Here is a 17,032-nt window from a genome sequence, read left to right as displayed (position 1 = left end):
GACTTGTGTCGTTAAAATTTCGTCGGAACGAAGTTACGGAAAAATCAATTAACAAACGGAGACGTAACAGTATTTTGTACTGAGGGCCTGGCATGGCCAGGTGGTTAGGACGCTCGACTCGCAATATACGCGTCCCACCAAACATGCTCGCCCTTTCAGCTGTGGGGGCGTTATAATGTGACGGTCAATCCCACTATTCGTTAGTAAAAGAGTAGCCCAAGAGTTGGCTGAGAGTGGTGATGACTAGCTGCCTTCCCTCTAGTCTTTCACTGCTAAATTAGGTACGGCTAGCGCAGGTAGCCATTTTGTAGCTTTGAGCGAAATTCAAAACAAATGGTATTGAGTTTTGAAGCTCCATAATACTCACAGACCTTGGAAAGAATCAGAAAGTTTTGACCATTCTAGCCTATCTAGCAACGTTGTGTGTGTGTGTGTGTGTGTGGATATAACAAATCCCTTTAAAAATAGATTGATGAATAATTGTCAAAAGCATGAACTTACCAAGACACCAACTGGAATGATCCTTCTCTTCGACTTTAAGCCAACGTTAACCTTGTATTTGGAAACTTAGTAATGAACCTGTCAACAATATCATCAGGATTATTGGTAAGAGCATGTTATCTGTACATACTCACTAAATACTGTTAGACTATTTAGTCTCTTATCTGCCATATTGGTTCTAAGGTAATTTTTTCATCAGTTTGAGGTTGATAAAACTCCTTTCGCAGCCGACTGGGCTAACTGGGAGAGTTATTGCTATCTTTATAACCTTGTAAAGCTCAGTAAAAACCATAAATAGGGGTTTGAGATGTTCTGTAAAAACCTCGACTGCTCCAAATGTCGCACCTGAACGCTCATTCATTCTCTTAGCTTGCCTTATTTCCATTTGTATGTCTTTAAGATTCAGCCTATAACAGGATGCAAGCGGTTTAAGAGTCTAAAAATCGAGGAATTGTTCAAGTTTGGTGTCAATTGCCGACAGGCAGCGGAATATTTGGAGATTTTTTTCATTGAATAGTTTGTTTAGTTCTCCAAAAAGCTATCAATGGTTAGAAACAAGATGTCTCGTTTCATATCAAAAGAATCTTGTATGGCGTTCTGTGGAGCTCTGTAACTGACGCCGACGGCAACATTTCAGGTCATATCTTGTAGCGATGTCACAAAAACGTTGAAAATAATATGCAGCTTTCTCGTCACATCTGTAGATTTGCATCTCTACTTGAAGTCTCTCAATGAGATCTGCTGATTTCAAGTAATCTATCTTAGAACTTTGCAGTAAATCTGACGCTCTTTTTGCTTCACGTAAGATGTCATTCAAAAGCAGCATACAGTATATGAATGTCTGGTCAAGTTAGGCCAAAATGGATCGGGCATTTAATACACAGTCTCGATGCTAGGTTAAAATGCTACAAAAATCTAATAAAACAGTCAAACGTTGCTGCAATTGCACTTACAGCACGCATCTGGCAAGCTCATCGTGTTTCCGACATTGTTTTAAGTTCTACATGCTTTTCATTTGGGTGTATGTCTTTTCTTCTTTGGAAAGAAATCCACTGTGTGAGAACATTAGAACCCCTTAAAAATTATAACAAGTAGTCTGAAGCGTTGAGAAAAAGTCAGCTACAGGGATAACAGATTTCACACTTTCTACGATGACCAAATTAAGACGATGACCAAAACAATGAATATAGATAGCTTGAGGTATTTATTTGTCTTATTTTCTGTTGAACCCCAGAACACTTGCCACTCGTGACGGCGGTTGCATCATATCATTGACCAATCAGGTTTGTGACATCAAGTTCGTTGTTCTTATCTCCACCAGAATATATTTGTCCAAAGATTCTGCATCGAGTTCACCAGCGACTTCAAAACCAAAAACTTCCTAATGAACTTTTGAATCATTATAGTACTGAAGTACCAAATGGATCTGCTCTTTTTTAGATAGGTATTTAGTTTCATTGACTATGATTAAAAAGTATTGAGCTTCTCTTGTTTCTTCTTTTATTTCGTCCAGAATTATATAAACTGAGGATATCCAAAATGGCATCTTGTACACTGTGGTGCGTATATTTGACATTTTAGGTACTTCACACAGTTGTTCATTTAGGATCTGGGAATAAATCTTTCAGAAGTTTAATATTCGAAAAATCTTTCTTTGTTTTCAGCTGTGTCTCCTTCACAATTACCCCTCTGAACTATGTTTTGGACAGCTGAAGTCTCAACGTATCTGCAAGTATTTGATGTATTCCCTATTTTTTCACAATCAGCCGGCGAGTTTCATTAACGCGCTCTGCTACTGTTTTATCTGAAAGCATTGATTCTAAATAAGCATTACATTTGCATGCTTGTGTTTGAGAAGTTTATTGTTTTTTGGAGATTCACCCGTGCACTTTTGCCATGTATTGGACCATTGATATTTAGTGCCTGTAGTAAAATGATAACAGACAAAATAGTAAACTTTGTCAGTAGATGCGGAATATTCAAGCCAATGATATGCTTTATAAGGTTTGCTTCAAAAATTATGTAAAAAAAATAACAAAAAAGTTGAGGCCTGCCGGTTGTGCCAAGGTCATTGATCGTCTTGCTTGGCTACCCACAAGGCTCTACCCTGCCTAGGTCTCACATCAACTGTACTAGTGATCTGAAAGCGAACTGACGTCCGGTTAACCACAACTGGTGAGATTTGTGCTCATTCTGTAACAATTTGTGTTTTGCCGGCTCCTAGTGGACCTATTGCTTTCCATGTCATGGATATGTCCAAGTGTCTTCGTTGGTGTCCCAGCATATTTAACTCTCAATCTGGATATCGCTATACACAGTGTTCGAACTGCGAGCAGAGAACGCACAATGTTTCCTTTACTTTTATAGAGGGGTTGAGTACGTTATATTAAAGCGATTTTGGAGCTTCACTACGTCGTTGCAGCCTATGTCGTCACGAGCAGTCATGCTCTATCTGACGATCGTACATTTTGACAATAGATTTGCAGCGTAATTTCCATTTCATAATATTGTTGTGTCCAAAGCACACCTCTCCTCCCACTACGCTTTACACAGTCCATTTAATACATTTGATTTATGGGTACGGCGGATTCCCAGCGCCCGTTTCAAGGTCCGATCATATAGAAATAATTAAGAGCTGTGCATAGTAAATTAACCACAGTATCTTCGTATGGAATAACAGGAATATCCTTTTCATTATCCAGCTTCTTGAGGTATGAGACAGTTGAACAGATATCTTGTGGAAGTAACTTGTACACATGACGTGTATCTCATTTTCTTTTCCAGACAGAGATCATTCTTGATTATATTGCATACTGTTGCCTGGAGATTTTGCTGCTCACCTTTATGCGCATTCACCTGTTACAAGACGCTGCACTTTGCTTGCTGTTGCAGCGGTATGGCTTGTTGCAAATCTCTTTCTGGATGGTCTTAGTGCATCAAGTTTATCCATATTATTTAGTTTTCTAATGCCATTAAGTACAAGGAATATCCTTGTCTTGGAAATTCTAAATTCTCGATCTGAACATACCTTAACAACCTGAGTATATGAATATTTTATGTCGGAAAGGGCTGTTTCATAACCTTCCCAAAAGCGATAAATTTGTTGGTGGTATCACACTACCTGCATAACGCCAAACAATGTCAAAGCGTAGTTCTGATATGTGTTGTTCTAACGCGACTCTCTATATTGACTGTAGTTGTCATGTGACTTGCCGGTATGCTTATTCATATTCAAAGTCGTTTTAATATAACATACTTAACCCGCTGTATATCACAATAATGTATATATCAGATCTTATAACTGATCACATAAATAAAAGTTGTGACTTGTCATAGACAAAATATTGAAACCTTATATTATCCCTTAATTATTTTGAGCAGTGTATACATACAGCTGATAGCTTAGTTTGAACGCTTTAGATATTATATTGCCTTAAGATTCGCAGTTTCTTTCTGGATGATCAATACATTTCGTTACTCCATTTTCGAACAGTTTCCATGTTTTAAATTTCATCAAGCTAGTAACGAGTTCTGAAATTTTAAAGTTTAGTGTAACTATAATGTTGGCTAGAGGCATCTACTCACCTAGAAGTTCAAGGTTTTCTTTATGTATTCTTGAAACTAGTACCAAAGTTTATTTAATATATAAAAAGAAAAAAAATGCTCAAAGACAACTCGTTACGAGACTCTTGAGCCATTACCAACGCATATATATATATATATATATACGCACTTACACATGCGTTAGTATATATATATATATATATATATATATATATATATGAAATCAGACAATGTTTTAGCAATAGTAATCACTTTTCCATAGTATTAGTAAAAGTGAAAAAATTGATTTATCAATTTTTTACATCATGCCCACACTTGTTTAAAACATAATAAAATACGTTTGTTATAAAGAAAAAAATGTGTAACACTAAGTTATATTACTTACATAAATCGTGCAATTAGAAGTACATAAAAAATGGTGATGGAAATGTTACATATCAAAAAGTGTATGTCAACATTGTTTTATTTTAAAATAAACAAATAGAATGTATTCTATTGTTAATAGTCGTACAGTGTAACCCAACGATATAGAAGAGACATTTAAACTAAAATGTTTATAAATAATTCAATATTGTTTTCATATATTATGTACACATTGTAACACATACATATAATTATTATTAAAAATAATAATATCTAAAAGAATACTTATAACCATTCAACGGTAATGTTTCGTGTATCATGAAATTATAATTAACATCACTAGTATTAAAAAGCTACTGAAAAAACCAATAACCATACTACTAGTGCTACAAAAAATTACAAATAAATAAATACCAGCCACATGAGATACGTAAACAATGACTTGATTAATCTTTAAAAAATGGTCGTGTTACTTTTGTTTTATTAAGTACCGTGATTTCACGATCAATTTAAAACGACGACGCTTCAATTCTGTTATATATTCGGCAAACATCCTTTTCCAAAACGAACCATCAGGAAAATACCAAGTTTTACTTTTTGTTTTAGTTTCAGCTTATCTCACTTACTACTACTACTGCGATTACTACGGTAGGGCATCTAACGAATAAACGAACACAAACGTAAGGTTACTTCTTGACTTTAGTTTAAGTTTAAAGGGTAGAATTTATTTTATGTGTAGCTTTAAGACTACAACAAGTGTAACTGATAACGTTCAACCGTTGAAAAATATGAAAGCTGTCTACAAAACTTACATGTGAAATCGTTTTCTTTCGGGACTTGAAGTTTAGTAAAGACTTACACGTGTATTTCCGATACTAGAATGAAACATGTCCGCTTCTTAGTATCCCTAACTGCAGAGAGCGACTGGCTATAAACCAGTTGTTACGCCCATTAGGCTTAGTTACATGTAGTCTTAAATCAGCGGAAAGCAGCTGTACTGCCATCTTTGAACAAACATATGACCCAGACAATTTAAAAGTAAATCGCTCACTTATTATTAATACCAACATAAAATTAATACTAATAAATAAATAATTATGAATTTATCATGTACAATATATTGTTAGAATTTTACACCACTATGCAAGTAACTGCAAATAAAATAAAGGAAGTGTACGCATTCAATATATTTGTTTCTAAGTAAACAAACATGTTGATTATATAATACTTTGGTTTTATTCGGCTTCAGATCAAGAATAAGAATATTAAAGTAGGTCACATGTTTTGTTCAGGGATTTTTGTAGTTTTTTTTTTTTTAACTCCTAAGATTTCTCTGTCTCTCTGCTAAACATGATACGTTTAAGAAGTTTGGGCCACAAACAGTACAACAAAATATATATAACAATACTAACATAATAGAAAAGAAGACAAATACTAATACAAACAATAGGCTTGTGCTTAAACACAAAGAGGATGACGTTTAGAATCGCATCCAACCACTAAGTGTAAATGTACTTGCAATACCAAACACATTCAGTTTACAATTCCAATTAAATTTCGTTAACCAAATTAGGATTGAACGTATATTGTTCTAGTGGAAAGCAATAATTAAACATGATAGTCAGACAACAAAGTATTCTATAAGCAAATCAGCTAAACCCTCGCAGTTTTCCTTAAGAACGACGTGGGTTCGATGCTACTATTAGTAAACTGTTTATCACTATTCGAAATTAATTGAAATTATGCTTTGGGTTTACTGTCTTAACTCTTTGATCTACGAAGAAACATCACATTACACCCTTAGGAAATTAAACTGATCTATTTTTATATTTTGTTTGGTTAAACATAGACGAACAGCTGGAATATAAGGCTTGGCCAATGAAAGTAATTAAGTTAACCGAAGTTAAACTACTGTGGAATATTATATCCCACAATATTTAGTGACAATCTAAAAGGTAGTATTTTATTTTACGTAGTAAATCACTTGATAAAGTTTTATGCAAATGGCGCAAAAAAGAAAACTTAAAAGTCGTCCTATTTAGAAAATGAGTAAACAGAGTTAGAATCATACACACATACAATAACATACTGAAATAATTTCAATGTTAACTTAACATGCTATTAAAAAAAAGAAGTTATTTAATATTTAGATTATTTACATAGTGAATATTTCGTTATTCTTGACGACAAAGCAGCTAACAACTTTGTTTTCATTTGTAAGAAAACAAAAATCTGTTAGAACTTTATGTAAAAAACATGAAAACCTTTGGGCAACAAGGTTTACAAACGAGTTAAAACCGATATAGATATATCATACTCTATCGGATTTTGGTGTACGTTCTGTTAAGTTTTATACTGTTACTAGCCTAAAAACCCATCAAAAATGACGGAAACTACTGGAAACCAAAAATATTCTGTATGAAACTGGCAATACACAAAAGGAATATAAAATTTCCTTTCATAGGAACATGCTACACATTGCTCCTGAATCCACTACATATAACTGAGCAAACATTGGTGCCTTTGGATAAAAGATTAAAACATACTATAACCATGTGATTGCATAGACACCTATTCTTCTTCTGATGAAAACTCGTCCTCATCCCTACATATAATTGGTACCTTCAATTTGTTTTAACAAAGGCTTTTTCATAATAATTCCAAAACACAGATTTGCTCTAATTTTTTACTTATTTTTCAAAAGCGTTGATAGGGTGTAAATGCTCTTCAGTGTATTCAATCACAGGAGTCTTCCTGTCTTTTTTTATTCGGATCCTACCAAGCTTGACGTCATAATGATGTGGGTGATGTAGTGTCACCCACATAATGCCATGCCTGATCTGGTCCTGGGAAATCCCTTCTTGACAGGTTTTTATATAGCAGAAAAAGTGCTGAAACTTAGGAGCTATTTACACCTATGTTAGCGATTAAATTCAACTAAAATGGGAAAGGACAATCGCAAGAAGAAATATTATAGGAAAAAAGTGAAATTGAACAAAATTTGGAGAAATCGAACGTGACCGACCGACCAACACTTGGCTTATATACATGTTGATATTATTTTAGATTCCCAAACTATATATAACATCATACAAATACAGGTTTATTGCTAGCGCTAAAAATCTGTAACTAAAGATTTGTCAATTATAAGAGGTAATAGTCTGAAATACATTATGGAGAGAACCTAAATTAATCAGTTCATTATTATCAATAGATCCATTAAATGTAAATGGAAAATTAAAGACTTTGAGACTAAAACAATAAAAACTTTGACTTTATTAATATTTACACTAATCTTCCTATTGGTAATATTAAAAAAAGAGCCTTTCTTCAACAATTTCAAGATCTTTTATTAATTCTGATAAATTAATACTTTGCGTTAGTAAAAACAAGTGTTTCTGTGACAATGTCAGACATAAAAAGTACCATTAAACGAATTATTGCAGGCTATATATTTTTTACTTTACAATACATCTGTGCAATTCGGCTAACATATCTTCGAACAAATACAATGGGAAGGATCTTCAGCACACGTGTTTAAAAAAACTATATTTATCAGAATTTGACTTTTCTTACATACCAAGAGTAAATTGTGTTTACGAAACACTTATGCCCTCACTTTCACCTTGACTTTTGACATAGAGCCTCAAAAACGTTATTCAATCTACGTCTTTCTACGTTATACCTGTTACATAAGTTTGGTCAAAATCCATCCGTCCAATCTTGAGATATTTTGTCCACAAGATCGAGACAGACGGACAGGAGCAAACCAATATGCTCTGCTCTGCTTCACACTGAAGGCAAAAAAATCTTAATAATAAAGACTATATTAAAGCTTTACATATCAATCGTACATGTAGACATATTGATGGTATTCTAATACATAACTACAAGATTTTCCCAATACAGCAGAACAAATTTATCCACCTCATTCTGGGCAAAAAAAAAAAATGTATTTCACTAAAAACAATGCATGCCACCTGGATTTAGACAGTGGCATCGTTGAACAAACATTCACGTTCAAAGTTTGAAATAAAACGGACACTTTCAATTTTGAAATTATAAATTTTGCACTTATAAGTACAAAATATTCCAAATATGTTATGTCACAATATTTATTATTCACAGCTTATTAGATAAAATAGAATGTGTTGTACATTATAAAACTTTGTGAATAGAGCTCGTAAACTCACTTGCTTTCAAAAATGAAATTTCTCCTATTGCATTTTAACTCCAAATTTATTCACTTTTTCGGGAAATTCAACAATATTCTTTTTACCAATTATGGGTTTGAAAGTATTACAGAATATCATGATCTTATCTAAACTTTAAGATAATATTAAACTGCTTTAATGTATTGAGTACTATTAGTTTTTACCTCCCTCTAGTTTAAACTATATATAGGTAATATTAGCTACTTAACATTGCGGTATGTGGTATAACATTAAATCATTAGTTAAGTTACAATAATTTTTGGCTGATTACTTTGTTAGATCAACCATTGTTGTAACTTCATTTTCTAAGTCTTATTATTACTATTGAACTTTCTTGAATTTTATTGCCATTTTCTTTTCAGCTGTACTGAGTATTAACTTTATTTATTACTTTGTGTTGCCTGAACAACGTATTTTGCTAAGTGACAGAGATTAGTTGGATTGTGTTAGACACAGTACACAGTATCTTTATTTTATTACATTTAACATGGTTTTATTTCCATTAGAGCACCAATATTCTAGCTATTTATTGTATGCTTCAGTTATTTATTTAACTTCTTATTTATTATTTTGTATCTTCATAAAAATTAAATTTTGGTTGTATTATTAGTACTGTCTTGCTATTTGATTCAAAAGACGTTATTGGTGGATTGTGTAAAGTGTTGCTTATAAACATTTATAATGATGTTGCATTGTTCAATGAATGTTAAATCCACAACATTAAGCCAACAACTATTGTTCAGGTGTTCCGTAAGTAAGGTATACTCTGTTCTCTTTTTTTTATTATTGTACTTTCATTAACAGTATCGGTTAGAATATTTGACATATCAAGTAATATTAGTTTAATCTTTATTATTTTATTTGTATAATAGAGATTAATTTGCATTGTTAGCTTCGTATATGAATTTAAGACTAACCTAACTCTCCTAAGCTGGCCGAACCTCACGAGATATTAATGGGTTTACGGCCGAGAATATCTTTAGCAACAAGAGTACCCAACTGATGAAACAGTGGAAACGTAAGAATAGTACAACTAACTGGGTATATTAATTTTCACTTATATCCTTGATGTCAATAGCTAGCTTACCCTTATAATATTAGGAACAATCTGTAAATATTATATTTAAGTTTAATGAAGGTGATAAAGTATACAAAAATTAATAAACCAAAGAACCGATTGACCATTGAATAAACTACAAAACGATATAATTAATCTGTGTTAAATAAACTATTAATAAATTCTAAAATATTTGAAATGTGGTACCTAAAGACAGATAATAATAAACAAACAATTGTTTGTTGTATTCGTGTTGGTAGAAATTTTATATTTTCCTCAGAGAAAAGATTCTTGGATTTTATATAGAATACAGCATTATTTAAGATAACTGCCTATAGGTGGCGCGACATCAGAATAGGCTTATAGGCTTATAATTTATGATTTGTTTGTAATAAAGTACAAAGCTACACAATGGGCTATCTGTGCTTTGCCTACCACGGGTATCGAAACCCGGATTCTAGCGTTGTAAGTCCGCAGACATACCGCTGTGCCACTGGGGGGCCAATATAATTTATGAAATAAAGCATGCTATAAATCTTTTCAGTGCAAAACTGAAACTTTTGAAAAGGAAAAACGGAAAATTCGTTTTATTTTCTTTTATTCTAGTTAGTACAAAGTTCAACTTAGCATCTCATGGAGTATTTATTGCAGCATTTGGCTTCAAGGTTTTATGCGTGTTATCCCATCAATTAAACACAGATAATATCGCAACTTTGGCTAGCAAAATAGCTAAGTATTTTCATAAAAATTCTCAAAGTAATAATAATAATTTAATATAAAGCATTTTCAGAAAATAATATTTTACTATTTATTAAAAAAAGTAACAGCTAAATATCACTGTATGCTTAGAGATATACTAATTTATATTTTAAATCAAGCCAGTAATTTATTCTATAATAAAACTTAGTAACTGGTAGAATATTTATAAAATGCTAATAAGAAAAAATATTATAATGTTTATGAAAAAATATTTATGAAAAAACATACATTTAATCTCAACCCGCCTTAATAACACAGGCCTGCGATGGTTCTATTATCTTGAAAATTTTACATGTCCTACAGTAATTCCTGTACGCAATCCGAAAATGATATCCATTTTTCTTCATCATGTACAGATTTTTCACAAAACGTCATAACATAATACAAAAAAGAAAGACCACAACATGTGGTTTTAAAACTAAAAGACGTAGATTTCACAAACAAATCAGAATGAATGAGGATACATATTCGTTTGACATCAATGTTATTCCTTTTTCTTCAGTTTGTTTGGATTTATTTTTAACAAACATAATAATAGAAAAAAAGTACATTGTGGTAAACGAAATAATAATTTTATTTAAGTAAGAGTTTTTTTTCTTCCCGATTTGTAAAACATTCTTACATGCTAGAAGAAAAAAAATGAATATTATTTTCGAAATCTACGTAACTTAATTATGGAAAATCCGGTATTAAAACCAAAACAACTTTTATAAAGTTTAAATTCGCAGTCCTGTGTAATTTGAAGAGTCTTTTCTTCGTGCGCAATTCAAAGTGAATTAAAGGCTTTTTTTTTTTTTTTTTGGAAGCACATTAAGATTTTATGTATCTAGCCGAGTGATGGAGATGTATTAGCATGAGTAGAAAGAAAATAGTTGTTGATGATATGAAGAAAGCATGTAATATTACCCAACGTTGACTGCTATGCCATTGTAGGTAATAAATACAGAATAACATGTAAATTCCCCACACTGTAAGCTTTATGTTTGTTTACCAGAAAAAGTCTACAAGCACTTTATCAACCTGAAATTAAATACCAAAAAATGGCACATTATTCAAAGAGTTACACAAGTCATTCTTATTAAGTTAATACAAAGACTTTTTAATATTATGTCAATTATGTATAAGATAATTTATAAAGAAATGTGTAAAAGCTCTCATGTGAGAGTTTTATCTATTTGAAGTTGCAATCACTTTATGAGTCAGCATTAGTCTAGCCTGAAATAATTTCTGGTCGTATTGAGCTATTCAACTTCAAAATATTACAAAAGCTGTTTTTTTTTGTTTGTTTTTTTTTTTCATTTCATGAAAAAGAAGAAAGTATTTGTATTTTGTATTTTATGGCAAACTACTAAGGCTATCTGCCACAGTCTTTAATTTTGAACTATTGATCAAAGGTAAGGCAAGCCAGTCACCAGCATCTTACCATCCATCATCCAAGTTAATGGATTGACGGTCATATTTAAACCACACGCAGAGGCCTTAAATTGCGTAGAATGTTTTGTAATACTGCACGGATTTAAACTCTGCTCGCTAGAGCTCTTCCACTTGGTCAATTTGCACCCGATAAGAACTGTGACTGTAGCATAGGGTTGAGTTACTGAACCTATTTTTCTAGTTAAAATTTTCATCACAAACGTTTGCTCGGGGGCTGGGGGAAAAGAGCAGTTGTTATGTGAGCAATACCTTAAACTTATCTGCTTTCTTCTATCCCCTCCCCTCAGTAGCTTAGCAGCAAGCTTTATGGCTTGTAATGCTAAAATTCGGGGTCTCAGTCCGTGTGATGGATACACCACAGATAGTTCACTGTCCAGTTTTGTGCTTAACAACAAACAATTATAGGATTGAGTACGTTATATTAAAACGATTTTCAATACGCAAGTCACGTAATAACCACAGCCGCTATAACGTCGTGGTGGAACGAAATGTATCAGAACTACATTTAACATTTTTTTAGCGTTACGTAGGTAGTGTGATGCCTCCAAGAATTGGTCGCTTTTGAGAAGGATATGTCACAATCCTTTCCAAAGCAAAATATTCATAACGCAATTTCCAAGTTGGGATCAGCCCTGTACTTAACGGTATTGGAAAACACAGGAATGTGGATCAACTTGGGACGCCCAGGACTATCCAGAAATATACCTGAAACAAATCATACCTAAACTGTGGTAAGCAAACTGTGACGTCTTGTAACAAATGATAATTCATGAATACACACGTCAATGTCAAAAGTCGCCTTCTCAACGTAATCAAAAAGAATCTCAGTCTGAAACGAGACCAACAGTTTTCCAGTCATACCCTTTGGTCAACTGTCACATGCTTCAAGTAGCTGGAGAATAAAGCAGATATCCATGTTATTACATACGAAGACATACCGGTCAAATCATCGGATGCAGCACCTATGTGTTTCTGTGCGAATAGACTATTTAACAGGAGCTGAGAAACCGTTGCCCTCGTGTCTTAAATAGATTGTGGAAACATGCGGGAAGGAGTAGTGTAATTTGACATGAAAAACCTTACGACGGAGCCTTTGGCAATAAAAATTACGCAGTATGGCTATTGTCAAACTTCACGATCGTCAGATAAAGCAAAGGTGGCAACATGGACAGTAACGTGGTGAGGCTCTAAAATCGTTTTAATATAAGATACACAACCCTCTGTAAACGCTTTCTACTATCTACACAAGATCAGAAATGCTTATTAAACAAAAATTCACTCGATGCTGGTATATAACAACACGCAGCTGTTTGACTCTTAACTATTTATCGAACACTTTTATTTGCTATAAAAATTATATATTCTGTTAGTAAATAAAATAGTAGTTTTCAAGTTGTATAAAAGAAACTAAGAAACATAAATTATCACATTATACATTAAACAGTTCTATAGACATGTCGTTTTTTGTTCTAAGATTTAATTATTTGTTAACTTCACGTTATCCATAATGCTATGATTATACAAAAGAACTAAGAAACATAAATTATCACATTATACATTAAACAGTTCTATAGACATACCATTTTTTGTTCTAAGATTTAATTATTTGTTAACTTCACGTTATCCATAATGCTATGATTATACAAAAGAAACTAAGAAACATAAATTATCACATTATACATTAAACAGTTCTATAGACATACCATTTTTTGTTCTAAGATTTAATTATTTGTTAACTTCACGTTATCCATAATGCTATGACATTACGGGTTCAGAGGAATGCGTGACTTTCCGATACTTTCGGCTCACAAATCTGCAAATAGGTGAATTATAGCTGTTCCTTTCAAAATATGTTAATCTTATCTATATATTGTTAAATGATTTATATAAAATTATCCAAACGAAATTATTCTATTAGTATAAAAAGTTTACTATTCATAATGCTATGACATTACGGGTTCAGAGGAATGCGTGACTTTCCGATACTTTGGGCTCAAAAGGTTGAGCAATATTTGCGATAAAATAAAATTAGGTTGTCTACAGATCCAACAAATTGACAACAACACTTCTCTCTGTCAGGAATGTAAGTGTTTGTCTCGTCTGTTCCGATGAGACTGAACTTCAAGTACAATTCTAACAAGGTTCACCAAAAACATTATTATAACAAAAAACATTTATTAGATATCTATACGTCCCAGATATAGTGTGTACTGCTCTAGGTAAAGTTTTTGTTTTTAGCAAGTTAAGTTGACGTTTTTACATTTTTTCTACCTCTTGGGTAAACACTTGAATTTTTCATAAAGAAAGTAAAAATCTGTGAATTTTCTTACACCATCAAAACTTCATATGTTACCTAAGCCTTTTCAGGTCCATTGATTTATAGGTTTGCTTGTAACGTACTAAGCTATGTGCTAAAGTATCCAATTTCAGTTATTTTGAGAAGTATAGCGCACCCAAAAAACTCGTGTCGTCCTTTAACAATATAGGCTTCATTTCATGAAAATATTTTTCTTGTAAACTTAAGAAAGACAAATGGGTCGGCGTTTTTGGAACATGATATTTTTTTACGATGTGTTATATCACGCTTCAGAGCACTGGAATGAGAGACAAAGCTTGTCCGCTAATAATGTAAAGTTGGCGAATCTTACACGTAAAATCGGATACATAACTGACACTTCGAGGAGACTTGGGCACATTGCCACGGCCCGGAAGTATGCGATTTTGGACCATGAACGTTGTTTATGTACGTAACGAGAGCGAAGCCGAAAGGAGCACTAATGGGGCTCCAAAGGGACATCAAGTAATAATGTTGGAATAGCTTCGAAACAGAAACAACATAAACAGCTCTCATCTCTCTCCCTAAAAAAATTAAGTCGCTTGTTTCTTTTTGGGAATGAAGCGTGCATACATCATACGTTCTCATATATCTAATTTCACTAGAGACAGCACTTTTGTAAACTAAATCAAGAAGTTTCATTACGTGAATTATTTTCAACATTAAGTGTACTGAGTGATGCTATTTGTTAATACGAAGAAATGTTAATATATACTAGATGTACTTCCTCAGGTTCTCCGAAAGTGTTCTATTTCAAGAGTAAATAAAACTAAAATTAACAGTGAAAAGAAAAAAAATATTTCTTGCTTTTAAATTTCATATGTCATGCTGTGTAGTAGCCTATAGAGTGCATAATTCTTCTCGTGATTCATGGCATGCGCACGTTTTATTGACGTCACGACAGTACAAATTTCAACGTTAAGCGTCCCTTATGTGACGTCATTTTAGTGTCTTCTGACTGACTGACAGACATCACATTGCCGTATAGTAGTGCGAGTGGTTAAAACAGTTTAGTGCATGATATGCAGTTATTGTCTTCATTATGAGGGAAGCAAACTGATCGGTATTTTATGTTTAGTTGTTTCGGAATTTCGCGAAGCTATGCAAGAGCTAAATGTGCATATTTATCCTTAATTTTGAAGTGATAGGCTACAGGAAAGACAGTTAGTTAACAGCACCTTACGCCAACTCTCGGGCTACTCTTTTGATCGAATAATGCGATTTAAACATCACTCTCATTGTGTAACCACAGCTCCAAAGTACGAGGCGCCGTTTGTTTGTGCTTTGGGTAACGGGACGCAAACCATGCATCGTTGAGTTCACAGTTTAGACGCGCTAAACTGGTCCCACCTTTTATAAATAAACATGGGATTTATTAAAATCTGTCATTTGGATAATTTATGCCACTATAGCGACAATACAAAATAAGCATTTTATAGGTAGCACACTGTCATGTGAAATTATATTTTTCTGATGAAGTTTAAACAGATCGAGTTGAAATTCGAACCCGCGTCTCCGTTATGCAACCAGATGTACGATTTCAATTATACCGCGTTTCGTGTTTCGATCTTAAAACGTTCATGGCTAAATCATTTAACATTTGTGACGACATTTTCAGTTTTCTGGACTTTTAAGATTTAATAAGAAATTAAATTGGAAGTTAGTTTTTACAGTTTCGAAAACTAAGTAACAAGAGGCATGAAGAACCTGAAACTTTATGTATTTCATGATAAACAAAAGTAGTACATTCCGCCCAACTTATGCTGAACTTTCAGCGACAACACATTGGTTATAAAACAAAACTTTATATACATACACACACATATATATATCGTTAACTTATAAGGAACATGCTTTAAACGAAGGGGATTATTTGCACAACATAGTTAATCATTAGTTCTGATTTAGTCATTCAGACCAAGTTTATTTCTCTAACCAATGTCTTAGGTAAACTTTCTACTGTTGATAGTCTTAATCTACCAGGTAATTCGTATCATTGTTAATTTATATTTACTAACCTATATGCCGATCTAAGATTGCATCTTTTCGGGCAATGCGCTGACAAAATCAGCAATATACAAATTCTTACTTATTCTCATCTCCAACTGCAGTTGTCCCGCCCTGACGTCTTCTTCATAAGAATTTATTCCCAGAAACCTAAAACTCCTTTTTTTAAACTAAACTTTTAGAAACTATTATTAATGTTTCATAACATTAACTATCATCATAAAGCAAATAAAATGTGAATATAATACCAACTTATCATAATATTTCATAAAGGCGTCCAAAACTTCAAAATCAGTAAAAAACAGAACACACCATTTCTGTTTTACAATGATGTTAGGGTAGGTGTGTCAATATTCAAATGGAAATAAAAATCACTAATTTTCATAAAAATTGAAGTAAATTTCAACGTTAATATTAATAAAATGTATCGCCCATTCTGTAGTTCTTGACGGGCTTAAGAGACGCTCAACACAAAAGACAGATATTTTGAATTGACTCATTTATATATATATACATATATGAAACACACGCGATGAAACTAATATCTTGAATGGACTCAATCATATATTTATAGCGAACCACTTATTCACTTTATAATAAACAGTTATATTTTTACATATGTAATTTGCTTTCACGCTTTGGTTACAATGTAATCGCTTTGAATGAAAATATTAAAATATTGGCTTAAATGATAAGACTAGAAAAAAAATATATAATCTTATTCAAAATCAAGGCAAGGAAATAACACGAATTTTTAGTGTTTTCAACACAATATATATATATATATACACTGAGTGG

At 32.7% G+C, this 17,032-nt stretch overlaps 1 protein-coding gene across 2 annotated transcripts in view; it reads right to left on the bottom strand.

Moving 5' to 3' along the window:
- The window catches only part of LOC106459918 (dual 3',5'-cyclic-AMP and -GMP phosphodiesterase 11-like), a 126,443-nt gene that overhangs the window by 80,692 nt on the left and 28,719 nt on the right, over positions 1 to 17,032 (bottom strand). The window contains exon 1 of one of the 2 annotated variants that reach the window (XM_013919585.2): positions 5,241 to 5,367. The exons of the other annotated variant lie outside the window; for it this stretch is intronic. The gene's annotated coding sequence lies outside the window, so the exon portion shown is untranslated. Of the gene's footprint in view, positions 1 to 5,240; positions 5,368 to 17,032 lie in introns of those variants that run through there. 2 annotated transcript variants of the gene reach the window in all.

The sequence above is a fragment of the Limulus polyphemus genome, unplaced genomic scaffold (assembly GCF_000517525.1).
Source record: "Limulus polyphemus unplaced genomic scaffold, Limulus_polyphemus-2.1.2 Scaffold681, whole genome shotgun sequence".
Taxonomy (NCBI): Eukaryota; Metazoa; Arthropoda; class Merostomata; order Xiphosura; family Limulidae; genus Limulus; species Limulus polyphemus.
This window is presented reverse-complemented; position numbering and strand designations above follow the sequence as displayed.